Here is a 14164-nt window from a genome sequence, read left to right on the forward strand (position 1 = left end):
ATAGAGGATGGGATAGGATAGAGGATAGTATAGGATAGCGGATAGGATAGGATAGATAATAGGATAGGATAGAGGATAGGATAGGATAGGATAGGGGATAGGATACGATAGAGGATAGGATAGGATAGCGGATAGGATAGGATAGGATACGATACAGGATATATTAGGATAGAGGATAGGATAGGATAGAGGATAGGATAGGATACAGGATAGGATAGGATAGAGGATAGGATAGGATAGAGGATGGGATAGGATAGAAAATAGGATAGGATACAGGATAGGATAGGATAGAGGATAGGATAGGATACAGGATAGGATAGGATAGAGGATAGGATAGGATAGGATAGAGGATAGGATAGGATAAAGGATAGGATAGGATATGATAGAGGATAGGATAGGATAGAGGATATGATAGGATAGAGGATAGGATAGGATAGAGGATAGGATAGGGTAGAGGATAGGATAGGATAGAGGATAGGATAGGATACAGGATAGGAGAGGATAGAGGATAGGATAGGATAGAGGATAGGATAGGATACAGGATAGGATAGGATAGAGGAGAGGATAGGATAGAGGATAGGATAGGATATTATAGAGGATAGGATAGGATAGGGGATCGGATAGGATACAGGATAGGATAGGATAGAGGATAGGATAGGATAGAGGATAGGAGAGGATAGAGGATAGGATAGGATAGAGGATAGGATAGGATACAGGATAGGATAGGATAGATGATAGGATAGGATAGAGGATAGGATAGGATAGAGGATAGGATAGGATATAGAATAGGATAGGATAGAGGATAGGATAGGATAGAGGATAGGATAGGATACAGGATAGGATAGGATAGAGGATAGGATAGGATAGAGGATCGGATAGGATACAGGATATGATAGGATAGAGGATAGGATAGGATAGAGGATAGGATAGGATAGAGGATAGGATAGGATATAGAATAGGATAGGATAGAGGATAGGATAGGATAGAGCATAGGATAGGATAGAGGATAGGATAGGATACAGGATAGGATAGGATAGAGGATAGGATAGGATAGAGGATAGGATAGGATAGGGGATAGGATAGGATAGAGGATAGAGGATAGGATAGGATAGCGGATAGGATAGGATAGGATAGGATACAGGATAGGATAGGATAGAGGATAGGATAGGATAGAGGATAGGATAGGATAGAGCATAGGGTAGGATAGGGTAGAGGATAGGATAGGATATGATAGAGGATAGGATACGATAGAGGATCGGATAGGATACTGGATATGATAGGATAGAGGATAGGATAGGATAGAGGATAGAATAGGATACAGGATAGGATAGGATAGAGGATAGGATAGGATAGAGGATAGGATAGGATAGAGGATAGGATAGGATAGAGGATAGGATAGGATAGAGGATAGGATAGGATACAGGATAGAATAGGATAGAGGATGGGATAGGATAGAGGATAGAATAGGATAGGATACAGGATAGGATAGAGGATAGGATAGGATAGAGAATGGGATAGGATAGAAAATAGGATAGGATACAGGATAGGATAGGATAGAGGATAGGATAGGATACAGGATAGGATAGGATAGAGGATAGGATAGGATAGGATAGAGGATAGGATAGGATAGAGGATAGGATAGGATAGAGGATAGGATAGGATACAGGATAGGATAGGATAGAGGATAGGATAGGATAGAGGATAGGATAGGATATGATAGAGGATAGGATAGGATAGAGGATATGATAGGATAGAGGATAGGATAGGATAGAGGATATGATAGGGTAGAGGATAGGATAGGATAGAGGATAGGATAGGATACAGGATAGGAGAGGATAGAGGATAGGATAGGATAGAGGATAGGATAGGATACAGGATAGTATAGGATAGAGGAGAGGATAGGATAGAGGATAGGATAGGATATTATAGAGGATAGGATAGGATAGGGGATCGGATAGGATACAGGATAGGATAGGATAGAGGATAGGATAGGATAGAGGATAGGAGAGGATAGAGGATAGGATAGGATAGAGGATAGGATAGGATACAGAATAGGATAGGATAGATGATAGGATAGGATAGAGGATAGGATAGGATAGAGGATAGGATAGGATATAGAATAGGATAGGATAGAGGATAGGATAGGATAGAGGATAGGATAGGATACAGGATAGGATAGGATAGAGGATAGGATAGAGGATAGGATAGGATAGAGGATAGGATAGGATACAGGATAGGATAGGATAGAGGATAGGGTAGGATAGGGTAGAGGATAGGATAGGATATGATAGAGGATAGGATAGGATAGAGGATCGGATAGGATACTGGATATGATAGGATAGAGGATAGGATAGGATAGAGGATAGAATAGGATACAGGATAGGATAGGATAGAGGATAGGATAGGATAGAGGATAGGATAGGATAGAGGATAGGATAGGATATAGAATAGGATAGGATAGAGGATAGGATATGATAGAGCATAGGATAGGATAGAGGATAGGATAGGATACAGGATAGGATAGGATAGAGGATAGGATAGGATAGAGGATAGGATAGTATAGAGGATAGGATAGGATAGAGGATAGGATAGGATAGAGGATAGGATAGGATACAGGATAGAATAGGATAGAGGATGGGATAGGATAGAGGATAGTATAGGATAGCGGATAGGATAGGATAGATAATAGGATAGGATAGAGGATAGGATAGGATAGGATAGGGGATAGGATACGATAAAGGATAGGATAGGATAGCGGATAGGATAGGATAGGATACGATACAGGATAGAATAGGATAGAGGATAGGATAGGATAGAGGATGGGATAGGATAGAAAATAGGGTAGGATACAGGATAGGATAGGATAGAGGATAGGATAGGATACAGGATAGGATAGGATAGAGGATAGGATAGGATAGGATAGAGGATAGGATAGGATAGAGGATAGGATAGGATATAGAATAGGATAGGATAGAGGATAGGATAGGATAGAGGATAGGATAGGATACAGGATAGGATAGGATAGAGGATAGGATAGAGGATAGGATAGAGGATAGGATAGGATAGAGGATAGGATAGGATACAGGATAGGATAGGATAGAGGATAGGGTAGGATAGGGTAGAGGATAGGATAGGATATGATAGAGGATAGGATAGGATAGAGGATCGGATAGGATACTGGATATGATAGGATAGAGGATAGGATAGGATAGAGGATAGAATAGGATACAGGATACGATAGGATAGAGGATAGGATAGGATAGAGGATAGGATAGGATAGAGGATATAATAGGATATAGAATAGGATAGGATAGAGGATAGGATATGATAGAGCATAGGATAGGATAGAGGATAGGATAGGATACAGGATAGGATAGGATAGAGGATAGGATAGGATAGAGGATAGGATAGTATAGAGGATAGGATAGGATAGAGGATAGGATAGGATAGAGGATAGGATAGGATACAGGATAGAATAGGATAGAGGATGGGATAGGATAGAGGATAGTATAGGATAGCGGATAGGATAGGATAGATAATAGGATAGGATAGAGGATAGGATAGGATAGGATAGGGGATAGGATACGATAGAGGATAGGATAGGATAGCGGATAGGATAGGATAGGATACGATACAGGATAGAATAGGATAGAGGATAGGATAGGATAGAGGATAGGATAGGATAGAGGATGGGATAGGATAGGGGATAGTATAGGATAGAGGATAGGATAGGATAGATAATAGGATAGGATAGAGGATAGGATAGAGGATAGGATAGGATAGGATAGGGGATAGGATAGGATAGAGGATAGAGGATAGGATAGGATAGAGGATAGGATAGGATAGGATAGGGGATAGGATAGGATAGAGGATAGAGGATAGGATAGGATAGAGGATAGGATAGGATATAGAATAGGATAGGATACAGGATAGGATAGGATAGAGGATAGGATAGAGGATAGGATAGGATAGAGGATAGGATAGGATACAGGATAGGATAGGATAGAGCATAGGGTAGGATACTGGATATGATAGGATAGAGGATAGGATAGGATAGAGGATAGAATAGGATACAGGATAGGATAGGATAGAGGATAGGATAGGATAGAGGATAGGATAGGATAGAGGATAGGATAGGATAGAGGATAGGATAGGATACAGGATAGAATAGGATAGAGGATGGGATAGGATAGAGGATAGTATAGGATAGCGGATAGGATAGGATATAGGATAGGATAGGATAGCGGATAGGATAGGATAGGATACGATACAGGATAGAATAGGATAGAGGATAGGATAGGATAGAGGATAGGATAGGATAGAGGATAGGATAGGATACAGGATAGGATAGGATAGAGGATGGGATAGGATAGAAAATAGGATAGGATACAGGATAGGATAGGATAGAGGATAGGATAGGATACAGGATAGGATAGGATAGAGGATAGGATAGGATAGGATAGAGGATAGGATAGGATAGAGGATAGGATAGGATAGAGGATAGGATAGGATACAGGATAGGATAGGATAGAGGATAGGATAGGATAGAGGATAGGATAGGATATGATAGAGGATAGGATAGGATAGAGGATATGATAGGATAGAGGATAGGATAGGATAGAGGATAGGATAGGGTAGAGGATAGGATAGGATAGAGGATAGGATAGGATACAGGATAGGAGAGGATAGAGGATAGGATAGGATAGAGGATAGGATAGGATACAGGATAGTATAGGATAGAGGAGAGGATAGGATAGAGGATAGGATAGGATATTATAGAGGAAAGGATAGGATAGGGGATCGGATAGGATACAGGATAGGATAGGATAGAGGATAGGATAGGATAGAGGATAGGAGAGGATAGAGGATAGGATAGGATAGAGGATAGGATAGGATACAGAATAGGATAGGATAGAGGATAGGATAGGATAGAGGATGGGATAGGATAGGGGATAGTATAGGATAGCGGATAGGATAGGATAGATAATAGGATAGGATAGAGGATAGGATAGGATAGGATAGGGGATAGGATAGGATAGAGGATAGACGATAGGATAGGATAGCGGATAGGATAGGATAGGATAGGATACAGGATAGGATAGGATAGAGGATAGGATAGGATAGAGGATAGGATAGGATAGAGGATAGGATAGGATACAGGATAGGATAGGATAGAGGATAGGATAGGATAGAGGATGGGATAGGATAGAAAATAGGATAGGATACAGGATAGGATAGGATAGAGGATAGGATAGGATACAGGATAGGATAGGATAGAGGATAGGATAGGATACAGGATAGGATAGGATAGAGGATAGGATAGGACACAGGATACGATATTATAGGTGATAGGATAGGATAGAGGATTGTAGCGCATAGAGGATAGGATAGGGGATTGGATAGGATAGAGGATAGGAGACGATAGAGGGTAGGATAGGGGATTCGATAGGATAGAGGATAGGATAGGATAGATGATAGGATAGAGGATAGGATAGAGGTTAGGATAGAGGATAGGATAGAGGATAGGATAGAGGTTAGGATAGAGGATAGGATAGAGGATAGGATAGGATAGAGGATAGGATAGGATAGGATAGAGGATAGGATAGGATACAGGATAGGATAGGATAGAGGATAGGATAGGATACAGGATAGGATAGGATAGAGGATAGGATAGGATATAGAATAGGATAGGATAGAGGATAGGATAGGATAGAGCATAGGATAGGATAGATTATAGGATAGGATACAGGATAGGATAGGATAGAGGATAGGATAGGATAGAGGATAGGATAGGATAGAGGATAGGATAGGATACAGGATAGGATAGGATAGAGGATAGGATAGGATAGAGGAGAGGATAGGATAGAGGATAGGATAGGATATTATAGAGGATAGGATAGGATAGAGGATCGGATAGGATACAGGATAGGATAGGATAGAGGATAGGATAGGATATAGAATAGGATAGGATAGAGGATAGGATAGGATAGAGCATAGGATAGGATAGAGGATAGGATAGGATACAGGATAGGATAGGATAGAGGATAGGATAGGATAGAGGATAGGATAGGATAGAGGACAGGATAGGATAGAGGATAGGATAGGATACAGGATAGGATAGGATACTGGATAGGATAGGATAGAGGATAGGATAGGATAGAGGATAGGATAGGATAGAGGATAGGATAGGACACAGAATACGATATTATAGGTGATAGGATAGGATAGAGGATAGTATCGCATAGAGGATAGGATAGGGGATTGGATAGGATAGAGGATAGGAGACGATTGAGGGTAGGATAGGGGATTGGATAGGATAGAGTACACGAGGCGATAGAGGATAGGATAGAGGATAGGATAGGATACAGGATAGGATAGGATAGACGATAGGATAGGTTAGAGGATAGGATAGGATACAGGATAGGATAGTATAGAGGATAGGTTAGGATAGAGGATAGGATAGGATACAGGATAGGATAGGATAGAGGATAGGATAGAGGATAGGATAGGATAGAGGATAGGATAGGATATGATAGAGGATAGGATAGGATAGAGGATCGGATAGGATGCAGAATAGGATAGGATAGAGGATATGATAGGATAGCGGATTGGATAGGACACAGGATAGGATAGGATAGAGGATAGGATAGGATAGAGTATAGGATAGGATAGAGGATAGGATAGGATACAGGATAGGATAGGATAGAGGATAGGATAGGATAGAGGATGGGATAGGATAGAAAATAGGATAGGATAGAGGATAGGATAGGATAGAGGATAGGATAGGATACAGGATAGGATAGGATAGAGGATAGGATAGGATACAGGATAGGATAGGATAGAGGATAGGATACAGGATAGGATAGGATAGAGGATAGGATAGGACACAGGATACGATATTATAGGTGATAGGATAGGATAGAGGATAGTATCGCATAGAGGATAGGATAGGGGATTGGATAGGATAGAGGATAGGAGACGATAGAGGGTAGGATAGGGGATTCGATAGGATGGAGGATAGGATAGGATAGAGGATAGGAGAGGATAGAGGATAGGATAGGATAGAGGATAGGATAGGATACAGGATAGGATAGGATAGATGATAGGATAGGATAGAGGATAGGATAGGATAGAGGATAGGATAGGATATAGAATAGGATAGGATAGAGGATAGGATAGGATAGAGGATAGGATAGGATACAGGATAGGATAGGATAGAGGAGAGGATAGGATAGAGGATAGGATAGGATATTATAGAGGATAGGATAGGATAGAGGATCGGTTAGGATACAGGATAGGATAGGATAGAGGATAGGATAGGATATAGAATAGGATAGGATAGAGGATAGGATAGGATAGAGGATCGGATAGGATGCAGAATAGGATAGGATAGAGGATATGATAGGATAGAGGATTGGATAGGACACAGGATAGGATAGGATAGAGGATAGGATAGGATACAGGATAGGATAGGGTAGAGGATAGGATAGGATAGAGGATAGGATAGGATAGAGGATAGGATAGGATATAGAATAGGATAGGATAGAGGATAGGATAGGATAGAGCATAGGATAGGATAGATTATAGGATAGGATACAGGATAGGATAGGATAGAGGATAGGATAGGATAGAGGATAGGATAGGATAGAGGATAGGATAGGATAGAGGATAGGATAGGATAGAGGATAGGATAGGATAGAGGATAGGATAGGATAGAGGATAGGATAGGATAGAGGATAGGATAGGATAGAGGATAGGATAGGATAGAGGATAGGATAGGATAGAGGATAGAGGATAGAGGATAGGATAGGATACAGGATAGGATAGGATAGAGGATAGGATAGGATAGAGGAGAGGATAGGATAGAGGATAGGATAGGATATTATAGAGGATAGGATAGGATAGAGGATCGGATAGGATACAGGATAGGATAGGATAGAGGATAGGATAGGATATAGAATAGGATAGGATAGAGGATAGGATAGGATAGAGCATAGGATAGGATAGAGGATAGGATAGGATACAGGATAGGATAGGATAGAGGATAGGATAGGATAGAGGATAGGATAGGATAGAGGACAGGATAGGATAGAGGATAGGATAGGATACAGGATAGGATAGGATACAGGATAGGATAGGATAGAGGATAGGATAGGATAGAGGATAGGATAGGATAGAGGATAGGATAGGACACAGAATACGATATTATAGGTGATAGGATAGGATAGAGGATAGTATCGCATAGAGGATAGGATAGGGGATTGGATAGGATAGAGGATAGGAGACGATTGAGGGTAGGATAGGGGATTGGATAGGATAGAGTACACGAGGCGATAGAGGATAGGATAGAGGATAGGATATATAATAGGATAGGGTAGAGGATAGGATAGGATAGAGCATAGGATAGGATAGAGGATAGGATAGGATACAGGATAGGATAGGATAGAGGATAGGATAGGTTAGAGGATAGGATAGGATACAGGATAGGATAGTATAGAGGATAGGTTAGGATAGAGGATAGGATAGGATACAGGATAGGATAGGATAGAGGATAGGATAGAGGATAGGATAGGATAGAGGATAGGATAGGATAAAGGATAGGATAGGATATGATAGAGGATAGGATAGGATAGAGGATCGGATAGGATGCAGAATAGGATAGGATAGAGGATATGATAGGATAGAGGATTGGATAGGACACAGGATAGGATAGGATAGAGGATAGGATAGGATAGAGTATAGGATAGGATAGAGGATAGGATAGGATACAGGATAGGATAGGATAGAGGATAGGATAGGATAGAGGATGGGATAGGATAGAAAAGAGGATAGGATAGATGATAGGATAGGATAGAGGATAGGATAGGATACAGGATAGGATAGGATACAGGATAGGATAGGATACAGGATAGGATAGGATAGAGGATAGGATACAGGATAGGATAGGATAGAGGATAGGATAGGACACAGGATACGATATTATAGGTGATAGGATAGGATAGAGGATAGTATCGCATAGAGGATAGGATAGGGGATTGGATAGGATAGAGGATAGGAGACGATAGAGGGTAGGATAGGGGATTCGATAGGATGGAGGATAGGATAGGATAGAGGATAGGAGAGGATAGAGGATAGGATAGGATAGAGGATAGGATAGGATACAGGATAGGATAGGATAGATGATAGGATAGGATAGAGGATAGGATAGGATAGAGGATAGGAGAGGATATAGAATAGGATAGGATAGAGGATAGGATAGGATAGAGGATAGGATAGGATACAGGATAGGATAGGATAGAGGAGAGGATACGATAGAGGATAGGATAGGATATTATAGAGGATAGGATAGGATAGAGGATCGGTTAGGATACAGGATAGGATAGGATAGAGGATAGGATAGGATAGAGGATAGGAGAGGATAGAGGATAGGATAGGATAGAGGATAGGATCGGATACAGGATAGGATAGGATAGATGATAGGATAGGATAGAGGATAGGATAGGATAGAGGATAGGATAGGATATAGAATAGGATAGGATAGAGGATAGGATAGGATAGAGGATAGGATAGGATACAGGATAGGATAGGATAGAGGATAGGATAGGATAGAGGATCGGATAGGATACAGGATATGATAGGATAGAGGATAGGATAGGATAGAGGATAGGATAGGATACAGGATAGGATAGGATAGAGGATAGAATAGAGGATAGGATCGGATAGAGGATAGGATAGGGGATTGGATAGGATAGATGATAGGAGACGATAGAGGATAGGATAGGGGATTGGATAGGATAGGGGACAGGAGACGATAGAGGATAGCATACGATAGAGGTTACGATAGGATAGAGGATAGGATAGGATAGAGGATAGGATAGGGGATTGGATAGGATAGAGGACAGGAGACGATAGAGGATAGCATACGATAGAGGTTACGATGGGATAGAGGATATAATTGGATAGAGGATAGGATAGGATAGAGTATAGGATAGGATAAAGGATAGGATAGGATAGAGGATAGGATAGGAAAGAGGATAGGATATAATAGAGGATAGGATATAATAGAGGAAAGGATAGGGGATTGGATAGGACAGAGGATATGATAGGATAGAACATAGGATAGGATAGTGGATTGGAGAGGATAGAGGATAGGATAGGATTAAGGATAGGATACGATAGAGGATAGGATAGGATAGAGTATCGGATAGGGGATTGGATAGTATAGAGTATATAATAGGATAGAGGATAGGATAGAATAGAGGATAGGATAGGATACAGGATATGATAGGATAGAGGATAGGATAGGATTGAGAATAGGACGGGATAAAGGAGAGGATAGAGGATTGGATAGGATAGAGCATAGGATAGAGGAAAGGATATACTATAGAATAGGATAGAGGATAGGATAGGATAGAGGATAGGATAGGATAGAGGATAGGATAGGATAGAGGATAGGATATAATAAAGGATAGGATCGGATAGAGGATAGGATATAATAGAGGATAGGATATAATAGAGGATAGGATAGGGGACTGGATAGGACAGAGGATATGATAGGATAGAACATAGGATAGGATAGTGGATTGGAGAGGATGGAGGATAGGATAGGATTAAGGATAGGGTAGGATAGAGGCTAGGATAGGATAGAGTATCGGATAGGGGATTGGATAGGATAGAGGATAGGAGACGATAGAGGATAGGATAGGGGATTAGATAGGATAGAGGACAGGAGACGATAGAGGATTGGATAGTGGATTGGATAGGATAGAGGACAGGAGACGATAGAGGATAGCATACGATACAGGATTGGATAGGATAGAGGATAGGATAGGATAGAGGATAGGATAGGATAGAGGATACGATAGAGGGTAGGATCGGATAGAGGATAGGATAGGGGATTGGATAGGATAGAGGATAGGATAGGATCGTGGATATAATAGGATGGAGGATAGGATAGGATAGAGGATGGGATATAATAGAGGATAGGATCGGATAGAGGATAGGATAGGATAGAGGATAGGATAGGATAGAGGACAGGAGACGATAGAGGATAGGATTGAATATAGGATAGGATAGGATACTGGATAGGATAGGATAGAGGATAGGATAGGATAGAGGATAGGATAGGATAGAGGATAGGATAGGATAGAGGAGAGGATAGGATAGAGGATAGGATAGGATAGAGGATAGGATAGAGGATAGGATCGGATAGAGGATATGATAGGGGATTGGATAGGATAGAGGATAGGATAGGATCGTGGATATAATAGGATGGAGGATAGGATAGGATAGAGGATAGGATAGAGGATAGGATCGGATAGAGGATAGGATAGGTGATTGGATAGGATAGAGGATAGGATAGGATCGTGGATAGGATAGGATAGAGGATAGGATAGGATAGAGGATAGGATAGGATAGAGGATAGGATAGGATAGAGGATACGATAGAGGGTAGGATCGGATAGAGGATAGGATAGGGGTTTGGATAGGATAGAGGATAGGATAGGATCGTGGATATAATAGGATGGAGGATAGGACAGGATATAATAGAGGATACGATCGGATAGAGGATAGGATAGGGGATTGGATAGGACAGAGGATATGATAGGATAGAGGATAGGATAGGATAGGGCAGTGGATTGGATATAATAGAGGATAGGATCGGATAGAGGATAGGAAAGGTGTTTGGATGGTACAGAGGAAATTATAGGATAGAGGATAGGATAGGATTGAGGATAGGATGGGATAGAGTATAGGATAGGATAGAGGATCGGATAGGGGATTGGATAGGATAGAGTATATAATAGGATAGAGGATAGGATAGAATAGAGGATAGGATAGGATACAGGATATGCTGGGATAGAGGATAGGATAGGATTGAGGATAGGACGGGATAAAGGAGAGGATAGAGGATTGGATAGGATAGAGCATAGGATAGAGGAAAGGATAGACTATAGAATAGGATAGAGGGTAGGATAGGATAGAGGATAGGATAGGATTGAGGATAGGATAGGATAGGATAGAGGATCGGATAAGATAGAGGATAGGATAGAGGATAAAATCGGATAGAGGATAGGATAGAGGATTGGATAGGGCAGAGGATATGATAGGATAGAGGATAGGATAGCATAGGACTGTGGATTGGATAGTAGAGTATAGAATAGGATACAGGATAGGATAGGATAGTGGATAGGATAGGATTGAGGATAGGATAGGATAGAGGATAGGATAGGATGGAGGATAGGATAGGATAGAGGATAGGATATAATAGAGGATAGGATATAATAGATGATAGGATAGGGGATTGGATAGGACAGAGGATATGATAGGATAGAGGATAGGATAGGATAGTGTATTGGATAGGATAGAGGATAGGATAGGATTGAGGATAGGATAGGATAGAGGATAGGATAGGATAGAGTATCGGATAGGGGATTGGATAGGATAGAGGATAGGAGACGATAGAGGATAGGATAGGGGATTGGATAGGATAGAGGACAGGAGACGATAGAGGATAGCATACGATAGAGGTTACGATAGGATAGAGGATAGGATTGGATAGAGGATAGGATATAATAGAACATAGGATAGGATAGTGGATTGGAGAGGATAGAGGATAGGATAGGATTAAGGATAGGATAGGATAGAGGATAGGATAGGAAAGAGGATAGGATATAATAGAGGATAGGATATAATAGAGGACAGGATAGGGGATTGGATAGGACAGAGGATATGATAGGATAGAACATAGGATAGGATAGTGGATTGGATAGGATAGAGGATAGGATAGGATAGAGGATAGAATAGAGGATAGGATCGGATAGAGGATAGGATAGGGGATTGGATAGGATAGATGATAGGATAGGATAGAGGATAGGATGGAATGGAGGATAGGATAGGATAGAGGATAGGATATAATAGAGGATAGGATCGGATAGAGGATAGGATAGGGGATTGGACAGGACAGAGGATATGATAGGATAAAGGCTAGGATAGGATAGTGGATTGGATAGGATAGAGGATAGCATAGGATTGAGGATAGGTTAGGATAGAGGATAGGATATGATAGAGGATCGGATAGGGGATTGGATAGGATAGAGTATATAATAGGATAGAGGATAGGATAGAATAGAGGATAGGATAGGATTGAGGATAGGACGGGATAAAGGAGAGGATAGAGGATTGGATAGGATAGAGCATAGGATAGAGGAAAGGATAGACTATAGAATAGGATAGAGGGTAGGATAGGATAGAGGATAGGATAGGATTGAGGATAGGATAGGATAGGATAGAGGATCGGATAGGATAGAGGATATGATAGGATAGAGGATAGGATAGGATAGGATAGAGGATATGATAGGATAGAGGATAGGATAGGATAGGATAGAGGACCGGTAGGGGATTCGATAGGATAGAGGATAGGATAGGATAGAGGATAGGATAGGATTGAGGATAGGACGGGATAAAGGAGAGGATAGAGAATTGGATAGGATAGAGCATAGGATAGAGGAAAGGATAGACTATAGAATAGGATAGAGGGTAGGATAGGATAGAGGATAGGATAGGATTGAGGATAGGATAGGATAGGATAGAGGATCGGATAGGATAGAGGATCGGATAGGATAGAGGATAGGATAGAGGATAAAATCGGATAGAGGATAGGATAGAGGATTGGATAGGGCAGAGGATATGATAGGATAGAGGATAGGATAGCATAGGACTGTGGATTGGATAGTAGAGTATAGAATAGGATACAGGATAGGAGAGGATAGTGGATAGGATAGGATAGTGGATAGGATAGGATTGAGGATAGGATAGGATAGAGGATAGGATAGGATGGAGGATAGGATAGGATAGAGGATAGGATATAATAGAGGATAGGATATAATAGATGATAGGATAGGGGATTGGATAGGACAGAGGATATGATAGGATAGAGGATAGGATAGGATAGTGTATTGGATAGGATAGAGGATAGGATAGGATTGAGGATAGGATAGGATAGAGGATAGGATAGGATAGAGTATCGGATAGGGGATTGGATAGGATAGAGGATAGGAGACGATAGAGGATAGGATAGGGGATTGGATAGGATAGAGGACAGGAGACGATAGAGGATAGCATACGATAGAGGTTACGATAGGATAGAGGATAGGATTGGATAG

The sequence above is a fragment of the Halictus rubicundus genome, unplaced genomic scaffold (genome assembly GCF_050948215.1).
Source record: "Halictus rubicundus isolate RS-2024b unplaced genomic scaffold, iyHalRubi1_principal scaffold0205, whole genome shotgun sequence".
NCBI lineage: Eukaryota > Metazoa > Arthropoda > Insecta > Hymenoptera > Halictidae > Halictus > Halictus rubicundus.